This window comes from Manis pentadactyla, chromosome 3 (assembly GCF_030020395.1).
Source record: "Manis pentadactyla isolate mManPen7 chromosome 3, mManPen7.hap1, whole genome shotgun sequence".
In the NCBI taxonomy this organism is placed as follows: domain Eukaryota; kingdom Metazoa; phylum Chordata; class Mammalia; order Pholidota; family Manidae; genus Manis; species Manis pentadactyla.
In genome coordinates this window covers 19946786-19970956 of record NC_080021.1, presented here as the reverse complement: position 1 = coordinate 19970956, position 24171 = coordinate 19946786, and the positions used below count along the sequence as shown (strand labels likewise).

General features: G+C 47.5%; 1 protein-coding gene across 3 annotated transcripts in view; it reads left to right on the top strand.

Annotated features, from left to right (window-relative positions):
• ZHX2 (zinc fingers and homeoboxes 2) overlaps positions 1 to 24171 on the top strand; it is a 139827-nt gene that overhangs the window by 77709 nt on the left and 37947 nt on the right. The window contains exon 1 of one of the 3 annotated variants that reach the window (XM_036925509.2): positions 13874 to 14023. The exons of the other annotated variants lie outside the window; for them this stretch is intronic. The gene's annotated coding sequence lies outside the window, so the exon portion shown is untranslated. Of the gene's footprint in view, positions 1 to 13873; positions 14024 to 24171 lie in introns of those variants that run through there. 3 annotated transcript variants of the gene reach the window in all.

The following is a 24171-nucleotide window of genomic DNA, read 5'->3' as shown; positions in this document are numbered from 1 at the left end:
CATTATTTTAACAAACAGCTCCTTAATATTTAATGAAAATTATGCTCCTGACAGGCAAGCAGAAGAGCAAATGCACCACAAAGGGCTTAGAGGGGTCTCTGAGGACATTTTTGCATGAAGCCATCAGTTTCCCCTGATCCCTGTATGCCATTCGTTGCCAGAAAATGCCAGTGTCCTGGGGCTGTGAGCCAGTGAGATGCCAGGCCTCCATACACACAGCAGTTGAGGGTTGTCACTTCCTTAATGCAGAATGTCACAACGGCTCTGAGAGTATGGGGTAGCATGGTAGCATTCTTAAATGCTTCTTTGTCCACCAATCTACCAATTTCACCCTTGCTCACCTGAGGCTGCTGAGAGCCTTGTTTGCTTCCTGGGTCTTGAATCAAGCTGGGTGGTGAGCCGGCTGTGGGAGCCCAGAGCATGTGTACACTTTGAAGAGCACATTTCCTCTTCGAGGCACCATCTGGTCCCGTGCCGTCGATTCAGTTGACAAGCAGTTGCCAGGATGGAGGGACCCAGTCCTCTGCCCTCGAGGGGGTTGACGTCGCAAGGGAAAGAACAGGGGACACAGAGCATTCTAGGGCAGCCTCCACCTCTACGATGGTCTGTCAAGTGCTGAGCCCTGGGAGGAGACAAACCGATTACACATTCCAGAGCCCCAGTGAGAAAGACGGTGACGAGCTATAATAAAGCCAGCAGAGCGCCATCACGGTTAGCTCTCTTCTGAGGGCTCTTGGGTAAGTTACCCAACCTCTCTGTGCCTCCGTTTTTTCATCCATAAGTTGGAGGTAATAACTATATGACAATTTAACTGGTATCATGAGATTTAAAAAATGAAATGAACATATAAAAAGCACTAAACCAGTTCTTTAAATGCTTCAAACAGTGGGCACATGGTATGTACTGAATAACTGCAAGCTGGGATTCCAGGTTCCCATGGTACCATGCACACAGTTACAATAATAGCTAATATTTAAGGACTTACTGTGCTGCAGGCACTATGCTAAGTGTTGGAGTTGTACTATCTCATTTTATCTTCACCGGCCAGCCTGTGAGATAGCAATTCTTGTTACTATGATCCTCTCCTTGCAGGTGAGAGCACTGAGGCTCAGAGGGGGAGGAACTTGCCAGTGGTTGAAAGGCTGGTCGGAGGGCGTTTGGATCCAGGTCGTCTGCTTATAGCTACCCAACAAAACGCTAAGTGCATTCGCACAAGGAGAGCACAAGTGGTACTGGGAACAGAGGTGACTCACTGGCGGGCTCAGGGAGGGCATCTCGGGGAAGTGGTGGTAGATGCCCCAGAGGCACATGGGTCTTCATGCGTAGAGGATGGATTTGAAGATGGAGGAGCAGTTCTAAGGGTGACTCTGAGGGCTTGGAGAAGCTATGTTTGGAGGAGAACCAGTATGGTTGACTATTCAAAAAGCAGATTCTTGGCATTGAGTGGAGGCTCATCTTAACTAAATGCAACCTATTTATTTAAAATATACCTTGAACTTTTATGTGAAGCAAGTGGGTTGGGAAAGGAGGCATGGGACAAAAGGGGAGAGCAAAGCTTTTAGAATTTTCCTTCTTCTTATATCAGCATTTAATTGGAGTAATATAAGAATATGTATATGAAGTGTATATGTGTATGGAAAAGGAAAACATTTTTTGCCAAAAGCAAAGAAAGAGGAAGAGAAAGGAAGGCTTAGACTGTGCAACTTAATACCAAAGTCATATAATACTACATATTTTAATATATATATATGTATATCAGCTACTCATTGCTATAATAATGCTTCATAACAAACAACCACCTGGCTCACAGGTGAACAAGAAGCATTTATTTAGCTCACAACTGCAGCCTGTCTGGGTTGGTTTCACTCATGAACCTGAGGTCAGTTAAGTGGCTCTTTGCGGTTGCCTGGACACTTGCTGGTCTAAGATGGGCTCAGCTGAGTTGACAAAGCTCCCCACATGGTTAATCCTCCCGTAGTCTTGCCCAGGCCTATTCTCATGGTAGTGGCAGAGGAGCAAGGGTACAGGCAGAAACTGCCAGTGCTTTCCCCAGCCCTGGCTGGCAGCCCATCGGCTAACAAGCATCCATTTGGCCAAAGCAGGGTTACATGTCAAAAAGCATGGATACAAGGAGGGGCCCAGAATCAGGACTGTCATTGCAACCAAAAACATGTGTCCCAAATCCACTGGATGAAACCAGTAAGCCATTTGTGAGGAGGGACTCCTCCAAGAAAAACTTGGAATAGTCATATAATTTCTTTGGTCCAGGAGCCCCAAGATGAACTGGACCGCCAGTGAGTCCTCCAGGCATGGCATTAAGTCAGCATCGGTGTCTTCATATCACACCTGATCCCCAACCCAAAGCATCTGCAATGACAAGAAAACCCATCCATCGAGGAATGGAGACCAGCACCCCCAGTAGCACTAGTCTGGGTGCACTGCGTGTCCTAAGTGCTCCCTGCAGAGCAGGGTCAGCACAGCCCTGAGAACTCAAGGGGAGCCTCCCAGCAGAGCTGGGTACCCCCAGTTTGCCCTAAAGGCAATCCACCTAGAAATGTAAGTCAGATAAAAGAAGTGTCTGTCAAAGAAATTTTTCTTATTCCACATCATTTTTTTCATAGTAGCCCAATACCTTGAGTTCTTTTTATACTTGATACTTCCATGACAAAAAGGATTGGCATTATTCCCATTTCACAGATTAGGAAACTGAGGCCCAGAGAGCTAAAGTGACTTCCTCAGAGTGGCAAAGCCAGATGTGTAACCCAGTCCTGTCTCTCTCCACACCACCACCGATCTCCAACTTAACCCTAAAAAATGTGTTCAAATTCTAGTTCCACCTCCTGCAGACATGTGACCTTGGATATGTCAATTGCCCTCTCTGAGCCTCTGGAGAGAATCTTATCTCCCTGATAGGGTTGTTGGGAGAATTTTAAATTTCCAAGAGTCTTGAGTACTGCCCTGCAGCTGGAAATGTTCCTAGCACGCTCATTTAATCCTCAAAACCACAGTGAGAGAGTTGTTATCCCGTTTTTATAGATAGGAAGCTGAGGCTCAGTGACAGTGCGTGACCTGCCAGAGGTCCCACTGTGGTGGAGCTGGGACTTGGGCACAGGCTGTCTGCCTCCAGAGCCTGTGCACTTCTGCTTCCCATGTAAAAATTAAGCAAGGACACCATAAATACTAGTGTCATTGTCCCTTTGGAACTTTGAGAAGTACATAGAGGTGTATATGCCACAAAAGAAGCAAAGACGAACCCTTGCCACCACTCTAAAAAGCAGCTAAAACAAATTCTTCCCAAGCCTCTGGTCCTTTCAGACAATAGGGACATCATGTTAAAGAACCCCTAAGCTCACACCCCAAGAAACAACAGAACAAAATACCCTACCAAAGTCTGAGTTCACTGAACCCGATGGCTCAGAAGGCAGGGGCGTCATCTCAGTCCTAACACTGGATTAACACTAAATGACCGACATGCCCAGATGCCTCTGATTCAGATGACATATCTCCCCCAGTTCATTTGCTGGGCACATGAGCATTGCTAAAAGGATCCGTGCGTGAGCACCCCAGGCCTGTCTCCCCTTAGTCAAACCATCATGTATCTATAAAGCTTTCCAAGCGCTAGGGCGTCAGAGCCTTCTAACTCCATCAGAGCAAGGATGAGTGGCTGTGTCTTACAGCTGTAAAAAAACCTAAGGCTGAAGCAGTTGGCTTCAACTTCAAATTTTGGCTTCAAAAAGAAATTTTGGCTGCCAGCCTCTGGAGGAGACAAGACAGATCAAGACTGGAATCTTGGGTCTGTCCATCATTTACCAGCTGTGTAAACTTGGGCAAGTTACTTTACTTCTCTATGCCTTTGTTCTCTCCTCTGTAAAATGGGGATAATAGTGTTTACCTCCTGAAGTTGTTAATGAAAATTAAACAATTAGTCCATGTCGTGTGCTTACTATAGTACCTGGAACAAACCTAGGAAACACATGGTAAGTAGTACCTATTGCCATGACTATGTGTATTTTTGATTAATCATAAATAAAGATGAAGCAGAGTTTGAGCAATGTAGCTTGTGGACAAAATTTTATGGGGCATGGGGATGGAATCATAATAGACATCTTGTGTGATGAAAATATTTAGGATACGCAACCTGCCCGAGGTCACCCTGCTGGTGAGAGGCCACGTGGAAACTAGAAGCCAACTTCCCTGACCTGAAAATCTAGACCCTTTCTGCTTTGCCAGGCTGCCCGACTCTCCTGAGAAGCATCTTCTGTCCCATCCCTAAGTTGCCCGTTCCACCACTCCATAATTCTCACTACTGCAAAGTGCCTGCATTCATGTATCCAGTGGAAAACTCCCCATCTCCCTAAACTGCCAGCCAGGAAATTTAATGGAGCTGTGAACACAGATTTGCATTAACCATGCAAAAAGGATACAGTTTGTATCTGAGAACACTTAATTAAGCACTAGGTTTAATTAATTTAAATCAAATCTCCCTCCCTGCTCCTATACTCCCCTTGAAAAAGAGGTCTGTTTAAAGTGTAGTCCTTAACTAGAAGGTCTGATTTTTGCAGTTTCTAATCCCCCTCAAAATTACTAGCTTGTTGTCTTAATCTGCCCATGAGATATCAGCCTTCCCTGTGTGATTAATCTTTCCTTTCTTTGGCCACATTTCAGACGCAGACAAACATTGCACTGTGGTTTATCATGTTGTGATTATTGCTCCCTGAAAGGAATGAATGGGCACAACAGCCTTTCCTTGCATAATTCTTCGAACACCCACACCCACACACCCCTCTTTTTATTTTTAATTCCAAAGCCAGAGGATGAGCTTTGCCCTTTTGCAACCACTGTGACTATGGTCCTTTGCCTCTACTCTCAAGAATCTTCATTAATTATTTTAATGTTCTTTCTTCCTTTCTCTAAAGAAAAGTGACCCACCCCCAAATTGTGAAATAATGACATACACAGAACTGGACCCTGGGTTCCTAGAAGTTTTCCCTTCCCCACCCAAAGTCCACAGGGACAGCTGGGATGCCTGCCTCTTCCGACGCCTACTTCTGCCGCCCTGGCCCAGGCCCATCACCTTCCCCTGGACCGAGGTGGTCTCCCCACTTACAGTCTTGCTGCTTATAACCCATCCTTCACACCTCAGCTTGAGTCGCCCTTTAAAAACATAAACCAAATAACATCACTCCCAGGGAATATAACCATCTAATAGTTTCTCATTACACTTGAACTGATGTCCAAAGTCCTTTCCAAACCCTTAAACAGCCCGCTTTTCTCTGCCTTCCCAGCCTGTGTCCTGCCACACGCCCTCTCCTCCACCAGGCCACAGCACGCTGGCTTTCTTCTTGTTCTTCAGATATACCAAGCTCGCTTCTACCTTTTGCATTTGCTGCTCCCTCCATGTGGAATGTTCTGTCTTAGCCTGGGTTCCCTGAGAAATAGAGGCTAAGGCAAAGGGCCTAATGCTTTATGAGGAGACAGGGTGGGGATGGTGGCAGGTGTGCAATCCCAGGCAGCTGCCAGAGTGAGGGGAAAGGGAAGGGGGAGAGAAAACAATGCCAGAGATGCACTGTTCAGCTGACCTGTCACTCCAGGAGAGACTCTAGCCAGTTGCAGCATTACATGGGGTGTCTTCAGAATGGCAATGTGGAAGACAGTCAGCTATACTCTAATGTAACACATATTCCCCAAATCCACCACACTATGCAATAAAAATCACATGGCTTATGGGAACGATGAGTTAGGGACACAATACTCAACAACTTGTTCATGTCAAATAAAGAAATAATAATAAAAGCAAGAGCACAGTTTTACAATTTCATGCATGTTAAACGTAATTTGGAAATAGACACTGCAATAAACATGCCACTTTGTGCCTGGTGAGAAGACCTGCTTACTTAAGGAACTGGGCTTCAGGAGGGTTGCAAGTTGTAGACTATTGTAAAGTGTCAAAGGAGGATGAAACTGGATGGAAGTTGTAACACCAGGTGTGGACAGGGATGGCTCAAACACACGAGGTAAACTGAGGTAGCTGGCACACATCTGGGGTATCTGCATTTTGTATATAGCTGTGGCTCAGTTCTGCTGGATAAAGGTGTCTATTCACCTGCTATTCCTCATGGATGAAATCAGGTACCAGCAAATGCGAAACCCATGGTATATTCAATCGTGTTGGAATAAAATTGCATTTTCAAAACAGGCATTCTTGCAGACCTCACAGGACTGTGTCTCGGAGGAGTCCATCAGGGGTAGAAGAATAAGGAATCTCTTCGTCAGCTCCTTCATATCCCTTGCCTCTCACGGGCCAGTTCCCCCACCAGGACCGACTCTCTGTGCTCAGGCACTGACCTGGCCTGTCTGGGCAACCAGTGGAAAAGCCAGAGTCCTTGGGACTGGTCAGGTGGAACCTGAGCACAAAAGCTGCAGCAACTCCATATGGAGAGGGCACTGTTGGCCACGCTGAACCTGGGGACGCATGAGGGGAAGAGGAGACAGAAAACTGGGGGAATCTGGAGCAACTGGTGCAAACCCAAGGGCCAAGCAAATCCTACAGATCTAGGAGGCACCTATGCCAGGCCCAACACCTGCTCTTCCCTGGTCATTATCTGTCTGACCTTTGGCTCTGCATATTTTGACTTTTGACTTAGAAGACACCTCTTTGGAGCAGAGGAAAGGATCATAGACAGAATAGCAGCAACCCTGCAAAGCTCAAAACAAAAAATGGGAATTCACTGGGCTGGGAGTGACGTGATTAGATTTAGATTTTTTGAGTATTTTCCTGAAGCAGTGTGGAAACTTTTTGTTAGAGACGGATGTGAAAGCAGGAGAGCAGGCAGCTTGCACCAGGGTTATAAGAGTGGGGCTGATGGGAGGTGGTCAGATTTGGGACATATTTTGGAGAAAGAGCCAGTAAGAGTTGCCAGTGGATGACTTGGGATGCAAAGAAGCTCAGATTGTTGCCTCTCATAACTCCACAAAAAAGTCACAGGATTGCGGTCCAGAGACAGGCCTGACTCCTGTTTAGTATGATATTTGGCAAGTCAGTGGAAGCTTAAAATCATCAAGATGTTGAATTTGTCATCTCTAGAGGCCAGTCTGCATAGTGACAGTGTTTGGCTGTGATCAAAGCAAACACACCCAAAGAGAATGAAATGCAGGGCACCAATGGGAGGTGGAGGGCACTCCTCGCTGCCTAGTAGAGCAAGGGCCCCTGCCTGGAGTGTGGGGTGTTCTGTTGGAGGTTTGGGCTGACATGGAAGGTTCCCATCATAACAGCACTGGCAATATCAAAATATTTACACCAGCGATTCTCAGCAGCGGGAGGGGTGAAGGGTTAGTTTTCTCCCTCAGGGGACATTTGGCAATGTCTAGAGACATTTTTGGTTGTCACAACTGGAGGCAGGGTTGTCTGCTGGCATTTATTTTAACATGCTTCTAAATGTCCTATGGTGCACACGACAGCCCCCCTCGACAAAGAGTTGGCTGGTTCCAAAATGTCAATAGTGCCAAGGTTGAGAACCCCTAATCATATCATAAACATCAACGTTGGGGGAAATGGTTAACCCTTTCCAGGGTCTGGAGCTCTGACTGTGTGGTCTGTGGGCCCTGCTGGTATCCACACCTGATACAGGGCTTTCTTGTTCTGTATATTTGGAAGGCATTGATGAAGAGTTGAGTACACATATATTTAGAACACACATAGCATTTCCAAAAGGCTGCCAATGCATGGGGAAAAAATTTTTTTAATTAAAATGCACAAAAATGACATTAAAAGTTAAGAAATACAAGCCCAAAACTGGAAACAGCCAAGATGCCCTTCAGTAGGCAAATGGATAAACAAACTGTGGTACATCCACACAATGGAGTGTTATTCAGTCATAAAAAGCAATGAGCTGTCAGGCCAAGAAAAGACTTGGAGGAAGCTTGAGTACATACTGGTCAGGGAGAGAAGCCAGCGGAAGCGGTTACATACTGAGTGCTTGCAGCTCTGTCACATTTTGAAGGCAGAACTACAGAGACAGTAAAAAGATCAGTGGTTGCCAGGGACTGGGGAGAGAGGGGGATGAATACTTGGGCGGAGCACGGAGGATCTTCACGGCAGTGAAACCATCTGTGTGATACTGTAATGGTGGGACCCTGTCCAAATGCAAAGAGAAGCCGCACGGAGAGTGAACCCTAGGTAAACTGTGAACTTCAGTTACTCAATTTGTTTGTATCCATATTGGTCCCTCACTTGTAACAAACGTACCACACCAGTGCAAGGTTTTAATAATAGGAGAGCCTGGAGGAAGGGCAGGGAAGGAGGAATGATCTGGAAGGAAAGCCTGCGTTTTCTGCACATTTTTTCTGGACACCTAAAACTGCTCTAAAAATTAGCCTGTTGATTTTTTTAAAGTTAAGCAATATTGTGTAATAGAATTAACAAAATTATTATAATTATCATAATAGCTAATACTTACTGAGTGCTTCCACAGAGGCAAACACCTAATAGAAAGCCGCTGTCATCCTTGTAGGCCAGGATGTAAGAAGAACCGGGGAGAAAGAACAGCTCCCACTTAAAGAGCGTTTACTCAGTTCCAAGCAATAAAATGTTGAGCCTTATATATTTAGACCCCACCACCATCCCAGAAGGAACTTTTTGTTGATCATCTTCATTTTATAAGACAAGGAAATGAAGACTCAGAGAGATTAAGTCGCATGGCCAGGGTCACAGAGCATCACAGGCAGGATTTGAACCAGATCTGATTGACTGCTGGGCTCACGTACCTAACACTGTGCTCTGCCATTGTGCACACATGTGTGAGCGTGAGTGTGTGTTGACATAGAGGGAGAGAGCTGGGGGTGACTGGTGAATGTGAGTGGATAGAAGGGAGGAGGAAGAAAAGCATCAAAAAATGAAATACACAAATGCAGACAAAAGAGAGAAGGAAGAAAATGGGAAACAGGAAGTGGCAGGAGGAGGCAGAGGAAGGGGGCGAGGAGCCGCGTCTCCTGGAGCCGCCTGGAGTGGGTGGCCTGGACAGAGGGAAGGTTTTCCCGGGGTCCCCATCCCTCTCTCCTGCCCTGCCCCGCCTCTGGGTCTCTTCCGGTGTGGGTTATCACCCCCTACCCTGCCTGCCCACCAGGGCTCACCACGGGAGAGTGCAGGAGTCACCCAGGTGGACCGTGTTTCCCTTGGGGCCCAGCCACCCTGAGAGCTGCATCTGAAGCCAGCCTCCTGTCCCGGGTGGTCCTGGAGAGCTTCTCTACGCCAACATTGTACAGAAGGTTCCAGGCCAGCAGTAGGAGCCCCGCCCCTTCTCCAGGGGCACTCTCTTTTCAAAAGGGAATATGAGGACCAGCAACAGCCAGCCCATCCTTAAATGGGACAAGCAGCTCATAATCCCAGAGAGCTGCCTCTAGTCCAGCAGCTAGTGCCTGCTGTGCTCAGACTCCACACACAGAAAAAAAGCACCTGTCTCCTTCAGAAGGTACTAGAATGAATTGTCCTACGCTACCCAGTTCCCTGAGTGCTTCTGATCAGGGTGCTCCGGACCAAACCAGGAAACAAAGATCCAGCTGCCCCATCTGGCATTTTCATGTTCTTCCTAACATGATGTCATGCATGGAAAGGAAGGTGGCGGTCCTCTTTCCATTTAGCCACTTTCCTGATTCTACCTCATCACCTGTTTATCCATTATAGTATCTTGACCCCCATCCTCCACCCGCTCACAGAGGGACCCGCATGAGGATCTGGGTTTTGCCCTGGTCATTTCTGTACCCCTCTGTGTCTGGTACAGTGCCTGACACAGAACATATCTTCAAGAAATGTTTGAATAACAGTCTCAACTGACCACAGTCAGAAAATTAAAAGATGCCTTATTCTGTCCATTCCAGGTTTCCGAATGGCCTCTTAATTCTCCTGTTGTTTTTCAATCAACAGAATTGATTTCCCTTGTCCCTCTCCCCGGGGTCATCACAAATGAACTGTATTAAATTGCAATTAATGTTGACATTTGTCTCCCTCTTGTTCTGTCCCTTTCTTTAAATGGGGCACACAGGTGGTGGCAAATTGAAGAGCCAATAGTAATCACATCACAGGGGAGGTGTGAGCGCTGGCAAGGGTATTTGCAATTAAATTAGGTGGAGAAACTCTTTCTGAGGAAGGGACCCCAAGGGAGAGAAGCCTGCTGCCGGGGAACTGGCCTCTCGCAGAGGCACCAGAGGCACCACAGGAGTTGCTGCGGTTTAGCTCTGGAAGAGGGTGTGGCCCCCGGGATTATTTCCAGTATAATTGGTTTTGCATGGCTCAAGTTTTAGCCATCAGTTTCTAGAAGCCCTTTTACAATTGGCCATCATAAGCACATCCGTGTGCTCTCGTCCTATAGCATCTTCGCTGCATTTTCTGTTGTTTCATTGTTGCTGTCCCTAGTACCTAGACTCCTAAAGCTCAGGTGTGGAACAGATATTTTCTCACTGACTATGCTCAGGATGGGTTGCTGAGCTACACGGGAACAAGGTGGGTGCCGTCCTTGACCTTTAGGCGCTCACAGTCTGGGGCCCAGGCAATTTGTATATTGTGTGACAAACACCCTGGCCAAGAGAAGCGTAGAGAAGAGTATTCTGCCCTTGAACCATCAGAACCATCCTTAAAAATCTCCCATCAGATTGCAGGACTATCCCTAGTCCCCCGACCTGCCACGCCAGACCCTTCCCAACGAATAAGCTTTATTAAGAGTTTCAATCAGCTCATTCTTAACTTTTTTCTCTCCTGCAAACAGCGATTCATCAGCCTGCAGTTCATTAGGATTACTATCGTTTGTAAGAGCACAGCTGGGCACTCAGTGTCTCAACCGGAGCTCCCTGCAGACAGGAGGGGCCGGTGGCAAGAGCAGAGGTGGAGAGTCCATCCTACGTGGTCCTGATGCCCCTCATTGGCAGAGGACTCAGGAGAGAGGCCGAAACACCCACTGGTCCAAATTCCACAGCCCTTCTCTTCTCCCTGGGCTGACTCTAGAACCTTTCTTCAGCTCCCTGCTGTGGCTTTCTTTAAAGGTACATTTTTTATTAAAAGGGATGAGCTCTCCTCATCAGAGGTCTTTTACTCCCTGCCCTCTTCTTTGGTTTCCTCTTGCATAAAATTGGCATAGCCAGATTTATTTTATGGGATTCTTGGGAGGATACAATAAGATGATGAATGTAAACACCTATGATGCAATGAAGGTAACTGGCATTTTTGAGCACTGGTTTCATATTTTATGCACTATGTATACAGTATCTCACTTAATCCCTACAGAAACACTATGAAGTGATTTTTGTTTCTTCATTTATTCATTCTTCTAAAAAATATTTACTGAGCATCTACTGTATGCCAGATAGTATGCAACATGCCAGGGATCCAGCCATGAACGGGCAAGTTCTCTGCTGACAAGGAACTTATGTTCTAGGAGCTGAATATATACTATTAATAGACCAAGGCTCAGGGGTATTAAGTCACTTGGCCAAGGTCACACAGCCGCCTGTCTGGCTCTGCTACCCTCGCTGCCTGCCTGGGTCTGAGCAGAGTTGCTGGGTACAGAGAGCTTTGTCAATGTCTGAAGATTCCCCCTGCCCTCACCCAGCTTTGCTCAGACTTGTTTACTTGTCATCCAGGAGAGGATGGTGCCTGGGGATTAGGAGAGAATGAGTGTGACCTCAGAGAAGTTATTTGACCCCTCTGGGCCTCAATTTTCTTTGGCTGGGAAATGGAGGTAAATACTAAGCTTAAGGTTTTGATGGACATCCAAACACAGGATATGGGAATGTGCTTTAAAAACTGTGATGTCCTGAGCCAGTGTGAGTTATTCCTTGGCACCCTGGTATGTGTGGTGCCTCGGGAGCCTGTTCAGCCCCTCCTGGGCACTGGAGCCTCTTCTAGATCATGAGAGGCAGTACAGTCTAGTGGTCATGACCATGGTTAAAATTCCAGCTCCCCACTTACTAGTTAGATGACGTCCAGCAAGTTACTAATCTCACTGTGCCTCAGTTTTGTCACCCATCAAATGGGAATAACACCAACCTAGAGGAGAATTAAATAGTCCCGTTCCCATAGCAGTCACCCCCATTTACTCAATGTCTCCCAGTACTGCAGCTTTGTTCTTTTCTTGAAGAGCTCAACAAAACCATGAGATTTTTAAGACCTCACTGATGATTACATTTCTTGGTCTGAAAATCAAGTCTATTTGTTTTTGGAAAACATTGAGTCCCACTGTTTGGTTTTAGATTGATCCCTTCAGACTGGGAGTGTTTTGGTGTGCCTGTTTGTTTTGGTTTTTTTAATGTGGTGTTTAGAAATTTAATGGAGCCATTTCATTTCCATTTAGTGAAGGAACAGGCAACAGCAACAGGAAAATAGAAGTCCAGGTTCTCATCCCAGGATGTTGCCTCCCACGTGGAGTAATTTGTGTGTTTTCCTGACAAAGAACTCAGTCTGTTTTTCCTTTAAGCTGGTCAGTGGTGAAGCCTCTTCTCTCAACAGTGTGTAACCAAAAGCTGGAAGCATGGGCCAGGAGAGTGAGCAGTCTAGATGCAGGGACAAGTCCCTGTCCGGTGTGTCAAGGACAGCTTTGTTCTTGCCAGATGCAGTGGCCCAGATCACTTGGAAGGCCACATTTTTGCTTTATGGAGGCCTCAATCAGTCTTGCTCAATGTGGAACCCCAAATTTGCAAGAAGAGATCATGGCTCACTCTTTGGTCCACGCTGTGAACGTGAGCCACTATTTGTCTCCACACGTGGGCCAGACCTTGCCCAGGTGCTTCTATATGTCATCACTAGTTTCTCCCAGAAACCCACAGTATAGATAAGGAAACTGCAGTCCAGAGTGGTGAAGTGACTAGCCCAAGGTGACACCGCTATGAAGTCACTGAGCCGAGTCTTGCTTATTCCAAAACTCCCCTCATTCTGGTAAATCCACAGGGGTCAGTGGATTAGGGATGTGAAAACAGTGGGAAAATCCTCAGGGAAAGTTGGTGGTGGTGGTGGAAGAGGTGGTATTAACCGTCAGTAGAAAATTGTTGCTGTTCATCGTGATAGTAGTGATGCTATTAACTATTCACTTTCAGAAAAGGATCTAAACAGATTCATATTCAACTGTATTAAAAAAAAAAAAAACAGGAAGACATGAAGTTTGCAGGCATGAATTCCCAATGTCAGAGGCAGGACTAAGCCCCGTGGAACTGCTTCTGGATTTTTTTCCTCCCTGCCCTCAGCATCACAATCTTCACACTGTAGGATTTTTTTTGCTTCTAGTCCAAATAGGACCCAGTGACCCCCAATCTGTCCCACCTGCAGAAAAATAAGAGCAGGTAATACTTACTTAGCACTCTGTGTACCAAGCATTGTTCTAAGCATTTACCCATATTCACTCCTTAAAGTTTCACAAGAAGGCTGTGAGCCGATACCATGATCATAATCATTTCGCGGACAAGGAGACTGAGGTTCAGAGAAGCTAGACACCTTGCCGAGGTCACTCAGTGGGAATGGGGCTGCACCAGGATGTGCGCCCAGGCAGGCCGGCCCCGAGCTGCTCCCCGCCCATCCCTCCGATGGCTCCTGCCCCAGCTCAGCAGAGCCCGCTCCTAGCCTTGGGCTGCCACTTGCAGCGGGGATTTTGCATGGGCTTGTCCAAGACTCACTCTTGGACAATCTTCTCACAACTTTACAGAAGTCCTGGGTAACCAGGGTTTAGGGTTCAGTCAATAGCCAAGGAACATCCATCCATCCACAAACATGCATTGAATCCCCACTAGCACCCACTTGGGCCCTGTTTTGTCCAGGTCCTCATCCCACGCATTCATGGAGTTCCAGGTTTCCTGAGGGCTGGAGCACATCTTTACATTTTTTTCTCTCCCTCCCCAGAGCTGGAGCCCCTGTAACTCCTCCATAGCCCGTCTGTCACGCAATGAAGCATTTCCTCTCCCTGACACGGATTTTAGCTGATTTTCTTCCCCACTCCTGTGTGACGGCAGCAGAAATTGTCCTCAACACATGCAACCTGCTTGGCTCATAGTAAGTGTTCAGTAAATGCTGATTAGTGGTTGAAACTCATCCCTGGTATTGTCTTTCCAGTTTGAGCCAAACAGGGATGGTTTACAATGGTACAAAGAAAGAAGTACTTAAGTAACAAACCCTGTGAGGTGGCTACAGAAAGACGATATCGGTTTATGGCCTTGCTCAGAAACAGCCCCTAGAGTCCCAGATCTTCACCCCAAAGGGCAATGCCGTCATGGTGTTTTGGGTTTTGTTTTTTTGTTTTTGCTGCGTTCATCTTACCTGAGTCTGAGAACGTGACAGCTTAGCCGCCTCCTAACCCAATTCCCCAGTCACACCTTCCACCCCGCTTCCCAAGCTCCTGACTTACAGGGAAAATCAATGTGTTTCAAGTAGGAAACAACTAATACAGAGAGGTTTCACCTGAGGTGGAAATTATGCAGGCGGCTTGATGCAAATTGGAGGGAAAGACAAAAATAAAGTGGTGTTAGCTAATACAGGCACACTTGGAATTCTGAGCAGCTGCTTTCTTCACCGCGTTTGTAGCAAGGTGGGCTGTGCACAGAGTCCACTTAAAACTAACATTATGTCAAGTTTAGGCTTGTTTGGTAGGGACGTAAATGGAAAAGCAAACTGCAGTTTGTTCTTATTTTTAAAAGCAGAGACATGAAGATTTAATGTAGCCTTCAGTGTATCGTGGTTTTCCCTCTGTCCACCCCCCACCTAAGAGGTCAGGGGGAGGCCCTCTGGGAGCAGCAGGAGGATCATGGGAACCAGTTTCTGGCTGGAGTCACTTCTGCGCCTCGCACATGTGGGCTCCAGTTTCAGATGCTCAGTGACATTCAGAACGCATTGGTCCCTCGCTGTGCTAGCGCTGGCTTAAGCTGGTTGTTTTCAAAGGTTCGTAAAGGCCACCGTCAAGGAGGCCACAATGTCATAGTCAGGCTTGAGCCTTTGCCCACTCTATTCTTCCTCCTCCAGGAAGCAGAGGGATTGTCATCCATCCCTGAAAAGGAGGCTCTGAAATTCCAAATGAACAGCCATGCGTGTCTGCCTTACGGAGCATGCAGGCACTGTTGTTAGCATTCTCCTGGCCGACTGCACTGCTGCCCGCCTGCATTGCTGCCCACCTGCACTGCATGCTGATTTTAAGTGGTGTGGGCAAATATTGTCGATTTTCCTGGTTATGTATCTATTCTTAGGAGTATTTAGAAAAAACAATAGCTGATCCAACCTGTGGTTTCATGGATGTTACTGCTTCAAATGATGCTAGAATTACAAAATAATTATTTTTTTAACTATTAAGAATAACACAGGTAATATTTGTCTAGGGCATAACTCGCAACGTGTGGTCCAAATGACTGAAGTTGAAGCAACCGTGCTAGAATGTGAGCGTTTTCAATTAACTTGTTTAAAACCACCATGCATGTGGTGTGTCCACCTGCCCCCACCCCTCTGCCCACCCTAGTTTGTCTCTCTTATTTCTCGGACAGTGGGGGAAAGAAAATATCAGTGTGCATTGGAATCCCCCTGGGGTGTTCTAAAAATATAGATCCTTCACACTGTCACCAAGAAAGCATGATTGGGGGGTTTGAGGAGAGGCGCTGGAATTTGCATTTTAATTAGCTTCCTAGTGGGTTTGTGGTAGGAGGTCCTAAGACCTTGCTTCTCAGAGCACTGTGCTCCCAGACAAAGACGGTTCTACTCTGGCACAGAAAACTAAGTTTCAATTTTTACCCAGTGATCTATACCTGCTCTCTGGGAACAAAATCTCATAAAACCAAATTTAATTGTTGAGCGGTGCTTCCTCTTTGAAACCACTAGTGCACGCAGATTTGAGGGCTACTTGGCTGGTTGATCAGGATTCCTCAGCCTCAGCACTGTGAACATTTTAGGCTGGCTAATGCTTTGTTGTGATGGATTATCCTTGCACTGTAAGGCTGGCCTCTACTCACTGGATAGTAGTCATGTACCTCACTATTGTGACAACCACAGACATTGCCAGATGTCCCCAAGGAGATAAAAGTATCCCCATTGAGAACCCCTGGGCTAAACTGGTAACTTTTTTCCCTTTGATAAGCATTCCCTATCAGAGTCGCCTCAAGATGGTGGTAAGAAGGGATTTGCTAACCTCCCACTGCTAGGACTGAGTTACTTGAAAACTCAGGTCCCCAGATGTGGAAAATATGCTCCCATATAAATTATTCATAGCTTTGTGTCCCTTGAATTTGTATTCTGCCCTCTTTTCAGGAGCCCTCAGGTCCAAGAATGTTTTATGAAGTGTGTGAAGCAGAATGAGTAGCCTACAGCCTGGTGTAAACCTACTTTAGATCAGCTGTAAATCCAAGGGCCCTTACAGAATCAAACTGTGGCTGAGACAAGTCAGGTAGCTTAGTGGGCTGCCCTTCCAGGGGAATTTAACTGAACCAGCAGGCATTAAAGACTTATTCTGTGCTGGGCACTGCAGCAGCTGGGGAATGTACAGAAATAAGTAAGATGCAGTGCTTTCCCTCCAGGGGCTTAGGTTTATAAAAGGAGTCAAGCAAGTGCCCCACAAGAGACAGCATGACATAATGGTCCTTAGCCACACTGCCTAACTTCAGACCCAGCTCTTCTCATGCCAGCTGTGTGACTTTCAGCAAGTTACATGACCTCTCTGTGCCTGTATCCTCAGCTATAAATTGGGCATCAAAATATTACCTACTCAAGCCATTGTTCGGAGAAGTTCAAATATGTCAGACAATTGGTCTAAACCCAATTTCAGTACTTAATTAAGTAACTATAACACCTGGGCCAGGAAAATAACCAGTGTTCATAACAGTCAAGAGACTGAGACATAGTTAATTCCAACTTTTTGAAAGGAGCAATTGCAGTAGGAATTGCATGGAAGCCATCAGTACCTTCTGTTATTTAAAGTCATTGGTTTAAGTAACATTATATAAGTAGGCTAAAAATTAATGTTGATCGAGAGCTTCTCTCTCAAGGACCTATTACATTTGTTACAATTATGTTTGGGGCAGAATTAATGAGAAATTGAAGACAAAAAGAGTCCGCCCATAGGGGAAGGATTTATGCCACATTCAGGCAATGAAATCTGTCCAAGAGTATAAGGCTCACTCCTATGTGTGGGTGGGGAGTGATAAATGTGGTGCATGGCTGAGTGAATAACGCAGATTTGCTGAATAATGCACCTAGTGCAATCCCATTGTGAAAAATTCCACACGTGGCTGTGTGTGTGCATGGAAAAAGGGTACACATCCAGTTGTTACAAGTGGTTACTTCCGGGAGATGGAAACAGACAAGTAGAGGTGAGGAACAAAAATTAGATTGTCATAAAAATCATATGTTCCTTGTGCAATTAAAAAATTCTAATGGTTTCAATTTAGAGACAGAGACCATGAAGGCCTACCCCCATCCCAGGGGTCAACCAACTTGCTTAAATTACCCTTTTAGCCATAGTTTCCCCAGAATGGGAAACATCCCAGGAGTGCTGGGAAAATGAAACAGGGAAGGCCACAGGGAAGGAGCCTGACAGCAGGAAGTCGGTCCTGCCACAGCCTCTCTGTTCCAGTGCCCAGAGCCACCAGTCAGGTCAAAGGATGTTTCTTCCCAGTGACATCCACGTCCTAGAGGTGTCCTGAGCATTAAGTGGAACCAAAGATGTGTAAAGTGCCTGGATCTTAAGTAGTCAGGAGTGTGGCCCTGTTAGTGTCTTTATTCCACCGCCTGCCCAGAGACCGAAAAAGGCACATGACAGGCCTACCAGAGCCTGGGGTTTTCTTTTCATCTGAACCAAACTGGATGTAATGCCTGTTGCTGCATTTCCCAAATCCGGGTCCCCAGACAGTTAAGGGGTTCATTCGCCTGGAGTAACACAGTATGGGGGGATGACAGGCCTGACCCTGCGATTCAGTTCACAGAGGACCACAGGTTCTCGTGGGTGGAACTGGATGACAGTCCCGACCCGCTCTGTCCCTCAGGGCCATCGTGAACACCAGGGTGGGAGCATCGTGTAACCCATAATGCCCTGTCCACATGGAAACCCTTTGTTGTCACTGTCTTCCCCTTAATCTGACCTAAAACCGTAAGAAGCGTCTGTTTCCCACACCCGCCTAGTATGCAGGCATCAGAGACTTGGACTCCAAAATATATTTTCGGAGTACTTAAGAACGGCTCGCCAGTGAATGGCTGAGCCTAAGGTAGTAACGATGAAGGGAGAAAGCAGAGGGGAAGCCGCTCCTTCCAAATGAGCAGGCGTTCCTGGCCCCACTTTCAGTAGTCCGTGTTTGGCTCCGGGTCTGATGTGCGCGCTCTTCCCAGGCCTACCTGAACTAATGGCAGCTGGAAACCTGCCTTGCCCCCGGGGCGAGTGGATTCATCATCTTTTCAAGTTTTCTTTGTGATTTCCTCCCTCCCATAGATATCACTTAGTTCTAACTTGTTCTGTAACTTAAAATTTCTTCTACCTGGTTCCAGAAATCTGTGGCACGGAGCCAGTGGGGGTTAGAACTCACCTGCATGGTGGCTTAAATAAAGTTTATCTGATTTTGGCTTAGTAGCCAGAAGGAGTTAGGTTTGGTTCAAGAAAAAAAAAAAAAGAAGAAGAAGAAGAAAAAGGACAACTTTGTGAGTACTTATTGCTCTTTACATTAATTTATAATCTTTGCATCCCTAGAGGTTTCTAAAATCAGACTAAACACGCATCATTCTGATTCACTGGCCCCAGGGCCAGGCCTGATAATCCTTCTCGGGGGGCTCGCCCAGGCCTGGGCTTCCTCCTGATTCCATCACTCCGGGCTGGAACCGTGGGGGGTGGGGAGGGGCATGCGCCACACACACTCGCCTCCCGCGTTTACTGCAACCTCCTGGGTGATCCGTCAGCCTCCTTCAGCCTTCTGTCCCCACTGTCAGGCTCTCATTTGGGGCCCTTCCGGAGCCTTCATTTTACCCTCTCCCATCCACTGCCCACCTCCAGCCGGGGTGATCTCCAAAAGCACGGGTCTGATCATGTTTCACCTGCTTTAACCCTGTCTGCCTGCATTGGCTACTAGGTGAGTCCAGGTGGCCCGGGGCCTCCCCTCCCCATGATTAGACCTCTCCCTACCCAGCCTCAGCCACACTGCCTCCCTCCCTGTGGTTCACCTCCTGCCTCCCGGACGTGCACCATCTCAACTGCAGTGTTTTTCAAACTGCTTGTCACAATTCATTAGGGAGTGGTGAAATCGGTCTGGTAGGCAGGGCGGGCTGCATAATTTGTGGAGCTGAGGGTGAAATGAAAGTGCAGGGCCCCTTGTTCCAAAAACAGAAAAAAGCTTTTCCCTTTCATCTGCAGTCTCTCGGATCTGCCATGGTGTTTTTTATTTGCCACTTAATGTGATGCTCTCTAGGGCAGGCAGATACTCCTGGCAAGGGGCAGACCTGCCGGGAGCCAAGGCAGCAGCCATCGCCGGGTGGGGGCAGGGAGTGGATGGCCACAGGTCCCATCAGACTTCACTTACGAAACACAGATTCAAAGATAAAATTATTAAGAATTTTAAGACAGTGAATACAGAACACTGAAGCCCAAGCACGGGTTCCCTTCTGCGCACAGACCCTGTGCATGTATTGGTTGCGTGCCCTTCTGAGTAGGTTGAGACATGAAGATTTTATGAAATGAAATAGAAAACAAGAGAAGGTATTACTGTACCCCTTACATAGTGAGGTGTATTATTTTGCTCACTTGTTTTTACACATAGGTCTACACACATAGGATTGCCACATGAAATGTCTTTCTTACTGTGAGTCTCAGTCTAAATCATCTGAAAACCAGTGGGTCGGCCCCTTCCAGTCTATTTTCAAATTGCTTGGTAGGGTCTCTGCCAGCTTTCAACTCTGCTCCTGGTGGTTCCCAGAGGGGAAAGGGGCTTTGCCGGACGGAGTTGAAGAGTGACCAGCAGGCCAACATCACCATCCCCTCAGCCTCCCTGTGCCATGTAGTCACATGCTCGTCCCTGCTCCCAAACCCACCCTGCCTGGCACAGTGCGGTGTGTGCTCCCTCCTGCCTCTCCTCCCCCACCTGCTTCTCTTCCCACACGAGGGGTGTCTCCTTGAGGAGACTGAAAAGCATCTGAGGAATTGTCCACAAGGACCCCTGGCTGAGGTTCTGGGAGCCCAGGTATGAACAGGAGAAAGAGACAGACTCAGAGTTCTAAATACTGGTGGCCTTGAACTTCCTTTTTATGTTTTTGTAAGATGGGTTCATAAGGACGGCAGCATGGCCTCCCACATTTGTAACCTTGACCCTCATACGGCCAACAGTTTTGAAAATACTGTGCCTTTTCAGCAAGTACTGCTAGCATGCAGCATGGCCGCAGAGCTGGTATCAGCCCTGACCGGCAGTGACAGACAGTCTGGGAGAGGCCGTCAGACGCATACCCAGACAGAAACAGCAAATACGGTCTGACATGCCCCCCAGCCCCCTGCTGGTCCCTGCTCTCAGCTCTGGGCAGCACGTGAGCATGTCCTTTCAGAGCAGCCTTTAACATCATGGCATCATGCAGGCTACCTTGTGTGACAGCGTGGCCATTGAACTCTATGAATAGATGTGATGGGAGGCTGGGTGGGTGGCTGGGAAACAGCATTCCTAGTGGCCGGGATCCCCCTTGCAGAGCATGGTCAGTGGCACTGAGCCACAAATCCAGGGACTCCCCTTTAATCATCCCTGCCGTGTGTCTCAGACCACCAAAGGCCTCAAATGCCTAGTCTCCCAATCAGTCCTTTGCAGAAGGCCTTCTATCTCAATTTGCAGGTGCAAAAACTGAGGCTTAAAGAGCCTGCGGGATTGCCCAAAGCCACATATTCATTCATTAGCAAATATGAAAGTACCTACTATGTGCTAGGTCCTCAGAAGACCGAGGTGGGCAACACAAAGGGACCCTTGCCTCTGTGAACCTTACAGTCTATCAGGGACCAAGAAAAGGTGGGAAACCAGATGTTTAATATAACAGCTTTATTGAGATATAATTTACATAGCATGTAATTCAACTATTGACACGTGCCATCAGTGGTTTTTAGCATAGTCACACAGTTGTGCCACCACATCCACTAATTTAGAACATTTTCCACCACCTCAGAAAGAAACCTGTACCCATTTGCAGTTGCTTTCCAATTCTCTCCAACCCCCATCCCCCTTAGCCCCAGGCCTAGACAACCACTCGTCTACTTTCTGTCTGTATGGACTTGCCCATTCTGGACATTTCATATGCATGGAATCAAATATGTGGTCTTTTGTGACTGGCTCACTTTTAGCACAACGTTTTCATGGCTCATACGTGTAGCACTTGTCAGCACTTCATTCCTCTTCTTGCCAAATAAGACCCCATGGTATGGATAGACGTACGTTGTTCATCCATGCTTCATCTGATGGACATTTCTCCTATTTGGCCATTATGAATAATGCTGCTGTGAACATTCATGTACAAGTATTTGCAGGGCAGAAACCCGGATGTGGACCCAGTTCTGCTCGTCTCCAAAGCCTAACCACTGAACTCCTCAGCGGCTTCCCTGGCCCAAAAGGTCATGCTTTCACGAGTCCCAAAGCTGGGTGTGTTTTGAGGGAAAGAATTCGTGATCATGTGCCATGGCCTTAGCTGAGCCTGGTACACTTGTTGGCAGATGTGAGACTCCCTCGGAGCTCCTGGGAATCAGGCAGTTGAGACTTGGACTTGCTCACTGACCACAGGGCACATGCTTCAGGTCACACGTGAGCTTTTTCTGAGCCAATCCTCTCCTTACCTGGTTCTCTCTTATGACAAAAGAAGGTTTGTGACATGCTCAAATGTTGATAGGAAGGAAGGATATGTGCATAGAACCCAGCCAGCTGCCAAGTCCACGGGTGAGTCATCCTGTAACTATGGCCCTAATGAGCTCAGCTGGCTCCTGGGGCAAGCCTTTCCTGAGCCCCACCGTATAGATCCCACACCCTCTATTCTCTGGCTGTCTATAATACTTTACACTCCCTTCGTTCCCAAAATGTAATCCTTTGTTTCATCTCTGCCTGTTTTTATCTGCCTCCTTCTTGAACCCAGGGAGAAAAGATCACTCCTGTTCATGTTCCAAGTACCTAGCAGGGTCCTTGGTGCCTCGCAGGTGCTCAAGGAAGGCCACGAAGGAAGCAGACAAGCCAGCAAACAGCACTGGGGAGCTGCTGCTTAATCCCCCTGCTGCCTAACCCTGGCAGCCCGTTGCCTGCCAGCCTGCCTGGGCCAAGAGGGCAGCATGTGCTGAGCCAGAAGATACAGAAGGGCGCTAAAGGCACTTGAGTCCCACAAGCCAGGGTCACTGTAACCACAAGTGGTGAAGCAGGGAGAGAACAGGGCAGAGGGCTGCAGCTAGAGCAGATGGAATTTGCCTGCAACTGACCCAGATAAGGGCTTCCCTGGTTACTTCTCAGCCCTGGCCTAGCTTCAAGCTCATTATACAGTGTTACTGGAGTGAAATGCCCACCCCATCCCTGGTTCGAGATTTGCCCTTTCGGCCCATCATTTGGCATTTTACTGCTTCCAAGATTCCCCACTTATCAAAACCCCGACTAATTAAAACTTGCAACTGATTTCCTTTCTTAAAACAGTGGGCCTCTATCCACTGATAAATCTTACAGATTAATTCAGATACTTCAATCAGCTCCTGGAGTGATGATTTTCTCCCTATTGCTTTGTTATCCGAGCTTTTTCATCTCTGTCTTGGATTTTCTGATGTTCAGAGTCTAATTCAGATATTCCCAGAGAAACTGCTTTGGGGCAGCACATCTCTCTCTTTCAGATTATTCCTGCTGCCATGAATATTCTAAAGTTATTCCCAAAGGGGAGCATCTTGCCTTTCTTCTTTGTCTTCCCAAGACCTACCTCTAGGCTGGGTCTGTCCCAGCTGAACCCTTGCAGGGGTGCCACGAGTGGGTGTCTTCTGCCCCCACCTTCCTGCTGACCCTTCTCAAGGCTGCCCCATGGTCGCTCTGAGCACAGGTGTGAACATCGCCCATCCTGGAGGGCAGGGGCTGGCGCGAGAGCTCGTCCCATCCAGTCTCCATGCCCTCCAGGCCCTGCGGTGACACCTGTCAGGCATAGGACCAGGAGCAGCATTCAGGTCTCCTGAGTCTCCTTCAAGGGCTCTGTCCACATGGGTGCCTTGTGGGAGTTGCAGTGGATAGCCGAGAGCCTGCTGCCCTAGGAGCATGGCTGCACCCCAACACCTATCCTGCAGTTTTCTGGCCACTTAACTCTGTTTCCCATCTTGGTGTTTCACAGCCCAGAAGGACAGCACGTTCTCTTCAGACTTGGAGATTTCCCTGAGCACTCTGCCTAGATCGTTTGTGGAAAATAAAAAATTAATTTGTTAGAAATTTATAAGAGGTCCTGTACTGACCATTTGGGAATTGCATTTGAAATTGCCCGTCTCGCTGTGCTTTCGCTTCCTGGCTTTATGCTGCAAGAAAATAATTCCTCTCCCAGTTATGGGTGATTAATAGGACCCCAGCTGGGCCTTGATTCTAGCAGAGTTTCTGAGTTTCTCAGGAGAACAAATAAAAGCAGGAAAAGCTCCATTAGTGTCTCATCTGAGGCAGGCTCGTTCGTTCATCATCCGAAGAGCCTCGTATTGCGATGGCAATGGGAAAGGGTCATCGATGGTGATGGGTACTTTCCCCCATCACCCAGTGGCCTGATGATTAAAGAAGGTGATAAATTAATGCTGCCAGGCAAGGACAGAGTGATGGGTATGGAGGTTTCTAGCTCTCCTAAATGCAGGATTCAGGTCCAGGCCTTCAGTGGTTTGCCTTCCTCTCCTCCTCATCGTCCAGCTGCCCATGGGATGTAGGACCAGCAGACTGTGGTCCCAGGGCCCTTACTTGCTCCAGCCCAGGCATGCGCAGGGAGGACAGACAGGCCTCTTGCCCTGGTGGATTTCAAACTGCCTTGAAGTGCAAATGGCAGGTGTTGTCTCCTCTGTGCTTTTCTGAGCCTCCGCCTGGCTCTTTTATGAGATTACAGGCCCTTTCATCTTAGCTTTGGCCCCATTTTCCTCCTTCCCAGCAAGGCTCCAAAGACAGGCAAGGATGCAAGAACAAGGCGAGGAGGCTCATTGGTGGCTGTGTCCCTGCTGGGCAGGGCGACCTGACTTGTGCATCTTCTGG